Source organism: Ursus americanus, chromosome 13 (genome assembly GCF_024610735.1).
Source record: "Ursus americanus isolate L20-20 chromosome 13, mUrsAme1.1.p, whole genome shotgun sequence".
Classification (NCBI taxonomy): Eukaryota; Metazoa; Chordata; class Mammalia; order Carnivora; family Ursidae; genus Ursus; species Ursus americanus.
Genome location: NC_142139.1, coordinates 858,522 through 868,639, shown reverse-complemented (window position 1 = coordinate 868,639; position 10,118 = coordinate 858,522). Strand labels below are relative to the sequence as shown.

Genomic DNA, 10,118 nt, shown 5'->3' with positions numbered 1-10,118 from the left:
CATATTCTTTTCACCTCTAGGTTCTGTAACCGGAATGGACAACCTTCTCCCTAAAACCTGTCTTGTCCCACTTCTTTGGTGATACTTTCATCTGAATCATTCAGGGTCCTATCAGGAGACAGAATTGATGCATTAATTTAAGTGTAAGATTGAAATTGTTTGACTAGCTGTAAATCATATTCTAAAGAGTATAGGGATAGCAGTTATATGGAACAGCCACTACCCCAGGGCTGATGCTGAGCACCCCAGTAAGGACCATATGTGGAAGAGGTACAACACGAGGGCCGAGATCCAGACCTCCTTGAAGGGGGTGCAGCTGGGCCTCCTGGAGACTGGGGAAGTTAGTGAAGTGCCAATAGTCATTGGAAAGCTACCCATGGGGAAATGCCACACTTCAGAATTCATCGTGAAGCCACCTAACTCATCTCATCCATGGAGAGATACCACCAGAGTAGAACTCACTGGGAATCCAGTCTTCAGGATGACAAAGGAAAAGGCCCACAGGGAGTATAAAATTTTGCCAAGAATAACATACGTCAGAGTGCCTAGTAACAATAAGCTTAATATCATGCCGGCTGGTGAGGGAGAAAAGTTCCAATATCACAAGAAAGACAATGAAGAGTGGATTTGGATTTGAGAGAAAATGGATTGATAAGGGACACATAATTCGAATGTCAGACTTTCCCAATCTGTCCCCAAGATAGGATATGCCAGCAGAGAGGGGGAAAAAAAGTGGAAATTTTGGATCTGAAAAACACAACATCTGAAATTAAAAATCCACTGGATATTTCTTAAGATATGAAAAACATAACAGAATAATGAAAGGTAGAAATCTTAGGACATACTATTTAAGCAATATTAGATATTGCTATATATCTGACACAATATTATTCATCAGGTATTTTGAGGGGTTTCTTGGCATGAATTGTTTTACATTTGCTTTACTCCTAGCTTTAGTTTATGCATTTTATTTTTTCTCTTTGTGTGTTTTGATTTGCTATAAATTTTAAATGTTTTCTTGATTATAAAATGATTGAAATAAGCACATATCATAAATTATTTCAAGTTAAATCTAATTGGGTATCAGATACTTCCAAATTAATCTTTCATATCATTTTTCTAAAATCTCATGACATTTAATGTAAAAATTAAGAAACCAATTTTCCATATGTAATATTGGGAATATAGTTGTCACTCATATTCTTTTCAGTTCAGTTCAGTTGATGCTTGTGCAGAAATTTGCAATAAATATGAAAAATAACAGTTTGATTTTTTCAGCATGCAAACATACTTAAGAATGGAAAACAAGCAGGAATTTTGGGAAGATGGTGGTGGTACAAGGCTAGGTTTCTAATCTCTACATATTCTCATAAAACCAGACAAAACAACTGTAGAAGAAAACTGAAAACCCAGGGACACAATTCTACGCCAAGTTAGAATATAAAAGACCACATGGAATTGTTATTTCTATCCTAACAATGAGAACAAGCTGGATAAGATGAAAACCATTTAGCTTCGTGTTGAGTTTTACCAAAACTGAGCAGAGAAGGCAAAGACTAAAAAAAAACTGCATTCCAGAAGATGCAGAAAGTTATGTCTTTCCTAGGGAGAGGATACCCATGACTGCTTTCAGGTAGAAAGAGGAAGCATTCTCTACAGATGGGGTAAGGACAAACCAGCCACACATTTAGCAGTGTTTAATGTCAACACGCAGCCTGGCATGAAGCAATAGCCGCTAGAGTAGCCCCTGTGACTTAATAAGTTTGCATGCACAATTTCCCACAGGCCTTCACTAGAGGAGCAAAGTTTACCGAATTTAAGCCTGATAAAAGGCAAGAGAATTGAAATACATTTCTCCCCTTCAGAGCATTCCCACAAGTCCATGTGGGCAGGTCAAGAGATGAAGCAAATCTCTCCGGGACACACGGCACTGAGTAAAATGTAGTGTACCTCTGAAGGCTGGGGGCTCAGCAGAGCCGAGAGAAATCCCGCTGGGGCCACAGAGCTTTCACCAAGGACACAGACATGGCCCTCCAAAGGCGAGGGGCAGAGCAGCAGGGTGAAGAGAGTTCTCCTGAATCAATAAAAGCCCAGAGGAAGTCTGAGAAGTAAAGACAATTCCCCACTGGTAAAACAACAACAACAACAACAACAAAAGGGGTGGCTAGGCTAGAATGCAGACAAAGGCCTCCTACAAGTTTGAAATTGGCTGCTGAGCTGTAAAGTCTAAAGAGAGATGCAAAGTCTCACAAGTGCTGAGACTCAAAGCTCTACTGAACATAAAATCTTGACCCTGATCTCAGAATATTTGAAGCATGTGGTGCAGTGAAGCTAACGAAAACTGTGATACCGCTCAGACCCAGCTCAACAGCCGCTTAGACCACTCAGCCCTCGGTACAAGCAGCCTGTCAGGAAAAGATACATGGCCTTTTCTGGAGTATATATTATTTTCTTCAGCCTCCATTTTTTTTAAAGATTTTATTTATTTATTCGACAGAGATAGAGACAGCCAGCGAGAGAGGGAACACAAGCAGGGGGAGTGGGAGAGGAAGAAGCAGGTTCATAGCGGAGGAGCCTGATGTGGGGCTCCATCCCATAACGCCAGGATCACGCCCTGAGCCGAAGGCAGACGCTTAACCGCTGTGCCACCCAGGCGACCCTCAGCCTCCATTTTTTTTAAACTTATTTTATTTCAATTCAATTAGTTAACATATACTGTATTATCAGTTTCAGAGGTAGAGTTCAGTGATTCATCCGTTGCATATAACACCCAGTGCTCATTATATCACATGCCCTCCTTAATGCCCATAACCCAGTTACCCCTTCCTCCTACCCACTTCCCCACCAACAACCCTCAACCAGTTTCTTTTTACATGGCTGTTTAGCATAATATCAAATTATGATACATAGAAAGAAGCAAGGATAGATGACAATTAAGAGAGGAAAAAAAGAACTTAAAAGAAAGAGACCCAGAGATCTCCAGATGTTGGAATAAATAGACAAGGACTTTATATAACAAGGATGTGTATATTGACGGATCTCATGGAAGACTGGGCAGTGTGTTTGAATAGATGAGGAATTCTAGCAGATAAACAGAAATTGTGGTAAAAGGTACAGGAAGAGAGTTCTGCTTTTTCCTAAAGCAATGATTTCCTAAAAAAATAAAAAATAAAAAATAAATAAATAAATAAATAAATAAATAAATAAATAAATATAAATAAAAAACACCTGGTCCTGCCATAGATAAGAACTATAACTTCTGGGAAAGTACAAAAATCAATTGTTGGAGGACTCTGGAAAGTGATCAATGCATGTAGACTTTGGACAAGAACTGAAAAGTGAATTAAGTGAAAAATACATAGTGAAACAAATACATTCATTTCTGTGGTCCTTCCTAGACAGTAGCTGAAATTGTGGTAATGGCAGATGGGAGCTAAAACACCAATAGAAAGTTTAATACATTTCTGTGTAGAAGACCTAGGAGAAAATTGCCAGATACTAGAGGAATACTGGAAGGAAAAAGCCAAAAAAGGGAAGCCCAAAGTCTGTAGAGAAATAACGCTCATGTCTTTCACTGACTCCTGGACCTTGCAAGAATGGGACAGACTGAAAGCACTCAACTGAAATACCAACCACCACCAAAGTCAAGCATGACAGAACTTGAAGTCTAAGCCTAGACACATTAACTTCCTCCTAAAATAAAAATTTCAACACTCATTGGAAGAATACTACAAAATTCAGAGTCTGTACAATTTAATACTCACAGTGTCAACCCAAAATTACCCAACATGCAAAAAGTCAGGGAAATAGAAATCATTCTTAAAGGAAGAGACAATCAACAGATGTAACCCCAAGGCAACACAAATGTTGCAATTATCATTAAGGGGCTTTAAAGCCACTAGTAAAACTGTGCTGCATGAAGTTAAAGATAATATACTCAAAGAATATAAAGATAGGACTTGTCAGCAGGGAAAGAGAAAAAAAGATTTTAAGTGGAAATTTGGGATGTGAAAAATACAATATATGAAATAAAAAATCCACTGGATAAAACTAATAGGAAAATGAAAATTACATCAATGAAACTGATGATAAATCAAAAGACATGATCAAATATCAGCACTTAAACTGCTGAAGAACTCTAATATTTAAGTCATTACCTGGTCAAGGGTGCAAAAAAATTTATTAAGGTAAACTTCAACAATAATTGGAATTACTTTCCCAATTTTTAATCTCTTACGTCTGCACTTCCCCCTCTCTGGTCTCATGAGACTTATTATCTACTGCTCAATTCTTTGTCTTTTTCTTTTTATCTGCTGTCTTCCTGGATTTCTCATAAAATGTTGGCTCACTTCGCCCTCACAGTTCTTCCTTTTTAAAATTTGTTCCCTTAATTCTTGGTTTCCTTGGTAGCACTCCAATGTCTTCAAAAATTTTTTTAACTTATTTCAACCACTTTTCTAGCTGTTCTTACTGGGAGCTTTGGGCTGTTCGAATTATTCCGTTATTCTTAGAACTATTATAAAATCATAAAATGTTGTTGAGTGAAATTTAAGAAAAACTAAGTAAGTAGGATATGTATCATAATCATAGATTGAAGAATTCAATATCATAAAGATATCAGCCCTCCCCAAATTCAAGCTTAGATTTCTGGAACATATGTAGAAGTTCAAAAGCCAAGATGCTACTGAAGAAATCGGAAAAGATTAAAGATATGTTAGCAAATATCAAGACAAAACATAATAGGTACTATAGGTATGAAGACATTATAGCATCTGGAAATAGACCCATGAAATTTAACGTTGACTGTAAACACTGTCTTCCACATATATGGGAACTTCATTTATGACTGAGGCTAAGTACTTATTATAAGATTGGTAGGAAAGAGTGGATTTTTTACTAAATACTATTAACAAAACTAGATATATAGAGAGAGCTATAGATAGATGATGATAGATAGATAGATAGATAGATAGATAGATAGATAGATAGATATGCAAAATAATGATATTGAAATCTCGCATCATTTCACACATAAAAAGAAAGTCTGGATAAATTAAAGTCAAAACTACTCATTTTAGAAAATGATATGGAATAATATCTTAGTGACCTCTGTTTTGGTATGTTTAATTAAAAATAAACATACAAAAAATCCCAAATTAAGATTTTTTTCATCAGTATATACTATAATGAGAAATAAAAGGCGAGCTACAAGTAGAAGGTACTTGAGACACATGTAACTGATGCAAGACTAATATCTACACGTCTGTGAAAAAAAGACAAATCAATAAAAAATGGGCCAAAATATTTTAGTAGACATATATAGAAGACATGCAAATGCTTGGTAAATATATGAAAGCTAAGTACTTAACCTCAGTTTAAATTCAGAAAATGCTAATTAAAACCACAAATAGAATTTATTTCTCGTCTACAAGAATGGCATCCAGCCATGTTGGGACTTTGTTAAATTAACATTTGGTAAAAAGAGCTCTGCTATATTGGATGGTGAGCCATGGTTCAACAAAAGACCACAAAGGAAAGTGAAAGAGAGATGCTTATTGTCACAATTTCTGGAGGAGGTACATGGCATGCCTGGAGCCGTGCCATACTGCACGGGGAGGTTGAAGCAGGAAGTAGGCCGAAAGAGAGGCAGGACCAGGGGCACGGGACTTTATTAGGGCCTTGGGTGTGCTTTAGCGCCCCTGGGCTAAGTCCAGATTGGCCAATTCAAACCAAAAAGAGTAGGGTTTTGGTTAACATCACAAGCTTACCTAAGGGGCACACAAGGGAAAAGCTCTGGGAGGTGGGGGAGAGTGCTTAAGACAAGGGCGATTGTAGGAGTCATATCAGGAACTCACACGTATTTTGACTCTGCAGGCTGTTTTCTAAGGCTTGTATGCTTCCGGGAGGGTCTCCTACCAGCTCAAGGCCGCTGCAGGTCACTTGGCCACACAAAATGGATGCCGAGGCAACAATATTATGGAGTTGTCTAGCTCACCTCTCAGCAGTCCATTTTGTGACGCCTCAGCAACAGGAATAGCAATCATTTGTGTAGCAGATGTGTTAAAGAACATAGGTACTGCTTTCTGAAGTCATTGTTAAGCACATTTAACTAAGGCAAGAATGATGGTGACTACGATGAAGCCTATCTACCGTTTGAAATCCCGTTCTCGGTCCTTGCCCCCCGGCGGTAGCAAGAGCAGTGGGAATAAATGAGGGGTCTCAGGGAGAGTGGGGCAGGGTTATGTCTTACCTACATCGGGGCTTACGGATAGATACGCGGAGAAGTGCAGGTGGCAATTTCTGGTACCCGCCATGCCCACTGGCAGAGTAGGTCCATATTGGAGCAGGCGGTGGGGGAGTGACAACACTCTGACTGGGCATACAGATGTGGCATTCCTTTTACCCCAGCTCTATCCACACAGGTGGTAAATAATTGCTTCCTTTACTCCCAAACAAAGTTCTGGAAGACTCCCAGGTGGGGGCATGAGCCCTAGGGACCCAGACCATATTCAGGATGGCAAATTGATTTTATTGGACCGCTGGCGCCCTCTGCTGGAGATAATAGGTATGCAAACACCATCATGGTTACTTTCGCTGGACTCCAGCAAGCTACTCCCTCCTGAAATGCTGCTTCCCATCATGTAATCCTCTTAACCAGGTATGCGCTTGTCTCCTTTGGCCCACCAGCCATTATAGACTTAGATTCAGGTATCCATTTTACCTCCAAGCTGTTCGGTCATGGGCTCTGGAACATGGTACTTCGTATTATTTCTATCTGGCTTGCTAACCCCAAACAACCAGAGAGGCACAACTGCTTACTCAAAGACATGCTCCTCAAGATTTTAAATGGTATGTGGCCCCCCCAATGGATAGACATTGTACCTCAGACTGTAATACTGCTTAATTCCTTGCCCTTGTGTCTCCAAACCCCCTACACCAACCACCAGTCTTTTCCAAAGGCTGCCTTGTTACTACTGGCAAGTACCCCACTCCTCTGACATTGGAGAGGATTATATTAACATCTATTCACCAGATAAATTTTCTCCTTACTATTTTGATTTTTTGATGGTCTCACCATCTTCCACACACTTGCAACCTGATCGACGGCAAATTGTGCAATATAAGTCTCTTATAATAGAGAACCCAAGGGGATAAACCCCTCCCAAATTGCTTAGAGATGATGATAATACAAATTTTGCTGGCCTGGATATGTTTTAGAAATATGGTGCCAGTAGACTCATCCAGCTTAATTTGTACTCCCTTTACAGTTTCACCTGCTACGCATTATGGCTGTATGAGTTTCCCTTGGGGAATTTAGAGGGATTACCTGGAATTACCGTGACTTAGGCTCTTTGTGTCTGAAAGGGACAAAAATGTCTCGTTATCGCCCTTGTTCCAGTGGACCACCAGAGTCATAAATGAGCAATGGTTCCCAGGAGGTGAAACAAACTCTGAGGAGCTGTGAGTCCCTAGGATAATGTTCTGGGGGTCTTTTAAAAGGTAATGCATTTTAATTGCTTTACCAGAGAATTGCCTCATTTCTGTGGCATTGACTGTTAGCTCAGAGCCAGTATTAAACACTCTCAACAGCCAGTTGGCCCCTTTTTCTCCCTCTGCTACATAGTCTTTTAAAATATTTTGCATCTCAAGGTGTGTAATGTTTTGGATGTGTTTCTAATTCTCTCTCATCTCCCACCGAGTTGATGTTACAAATTGTCACCAGAAAGATCTGCAGTGGACATCCCTGGTGGCCTGTGGTGGACTTGTAGATGGCTGCTTACCTGTCTAGGGTGCCCCAATCCACCTCAGTGGGATTGGGGTCAGCCTCCTTAGTACTCGTACAATGGTGGTAGAATCAGAGCTGTACCCTAGACCCGAGGGTAGAACCAGTGCATATTGGTAGGCTGCAGGGCTGACCAACGCCCAGGCTGCTTTTATGGGTATCTTACATTTAGTGAGGAGCTTGCTAGTTTGCACACACAAGAGAGCAATATATAGAGAAGTTTAGCCAAACTTTCAAGCCAGCATCTAACATTATCAAGTATCAATAAAGATAGAGCAATAGTAATACTTCAACACTGATAGTACAAGCATTTATATGAAATTTAAATATATATCAATAATTGTAAAGAAATAATTATCACAAAAATCAAGATGTCAGTTAATCTTTCTGGGAATGGGAGAAGGCAAAGAGATGCTTCTTGAGTACTAGCAATTTTCTCTTTCTTGATGTGAATATTGGTTAAATAAATGTTAGCTTAAAATTGTACATACCTGTTATATGCTCTTCCTGTGTGATATAATTCATGTTAAAATTTTTCTAAAAAGATAAGATACTTTCCTTTGAATAAGAAAGTACATGTCTAGTAATTTAGCCTACAGACATATTTGTAAGAGGGGGAAATATATACAATCCTTGTAATATTTTTGTTAGTAACAAGCAATTGAAAACAATGTAAAATTTATCTATAGAGGATGAATTATGTTGAGGGTTTCATGGTACAACTGTATTTATGCTGATACTAGAAGAGAAAGCTTATCTGTGCTGATGTAGAGAGATTTCTAGATACTAAAAAAAAATTGTGATATAGAAGTCAATATGAAGGTGTGTATACGTGTGATACGTTTCACAGATTTCTCTGGAAGAATAAATCAAAACCTGCTATTTCTTCTTCCCTTCTTCATCCTTCTCTCTGCCCTTGGAGGCTAGTTAAAAGGTTACATCAATGAACTTCCTTGCATTTTGGTTACTTTTTGAGTTAAATCAAAGGGATTGTGGTTGGGGATCCAAGAAAGAAAGGAAAGGAAGGCCAAGTCTAGTATTCCCTGGTCAGCCTCCTCCTTTTAGGCTCCCTGAATTTTGGTTAACTCCTACCTCTTCTCTTCAGATTTCTGTACTGTCTTTTCTGTTTTCCCTACACCTTAGCTACACTTTTGTAAGTAGACCTTTCATTCAATCCTTCTCAAATTGTCATAATATGATTATGTTCCTTTCATGCTGCAACAATAATATATATTTAGTAAAATCGTGCTAAGCACATGGCACTGTTCAAAAGAAAAAGGTAAGACCATTAATACTATTAAGGAATGCTTTCCAAGGTGTACTGTTAAGTGGGGGCAGGGGAAAGGCAAATCAAGAGTAGTTTGATTCCAGTCATATTAAAGTATTATATATTCATAGCTAACTAAGTAAATAAAAAATGCTTTGATATACTAAAAGATAAGTTTTGTTGTTGTTTCTGTTATTTTATGCTATACTGTGATCTTTCCCCCAAGGGATGGCTAGGGACTTTTATGCTTGTTCATTCATTTAGCCATTCATTCAATATGCTTGACATAACAGTTTTTCTGAACATAAAAGCCAATCTTGGCTTTTAAATTTGAAAAGTCTGTGTCCCTGAGTACTGATGACCAAAATAACACCGTTCCCCTTCTATGAAATATTTCAAGAACTAGGAAATAATTGAAAGTAAGAAGACTTTGGATGGTGAAAGTTTCCTGAACTAGGGCTTTGTGGTTGCATCTTTTTTCAAAATGGTATGATTACCAGACATATTTAGCAAGTCTTAGGCAGGAAGTGGTCTCTAGCCATTTCCAGGGAGGTTCCTCCAAAAAACAAGATTTTAATTGATTTCTTCTGTTCAACAGAATATGAAAATAAGGAAAATACGACTTTGAAGCATTTCCAATGACCTCAGCATAGAGTAAGAACAGTAGTCAATTTCCCACTATTCATTCATTCATTTAAAGGATATTTATTGAAGACTTTCTATATGTAGACATATTACTAGAGACTTGGAATATAGTAATGAATAGAATTATTTGCCTTCGTGGAGTTTACATTGTCAAGTTGGGAACCATAAGCACAATAAAAAATAAAATGTATGTTATATTGGTGAAGACTTCTAAAGAATACACAAAGTATTAAGTATAGAAGAACAAAGTTTTAGATAGATTTATTCTTCCAGAGAAATCTGTGAAACGTATCACACGTATACACACCTTCGTATTGACTTCTATATCATGGAGCATTTCAATGAAAAAGTGACTTTTGAATGAACACTTTAAGGATACCTGTGCAAAGAACGTTGTAAGCAGAAGGAATAATGAGACAATAG

General features: G+C 38.3%; 1 pseudogene; it reads left to right on the top strand.

The window, feature by feature from the left end:
- The first annotated feature begins 259 nt into the window (after positions 1-259).
- LOC123793156 (nascent polypeptide-associated complex subunit alpha-like) overlaps positions 260-10,118 on the top strand; it is a 118,254-nt pseudogene continuing 108,395 nt past the window's right edge.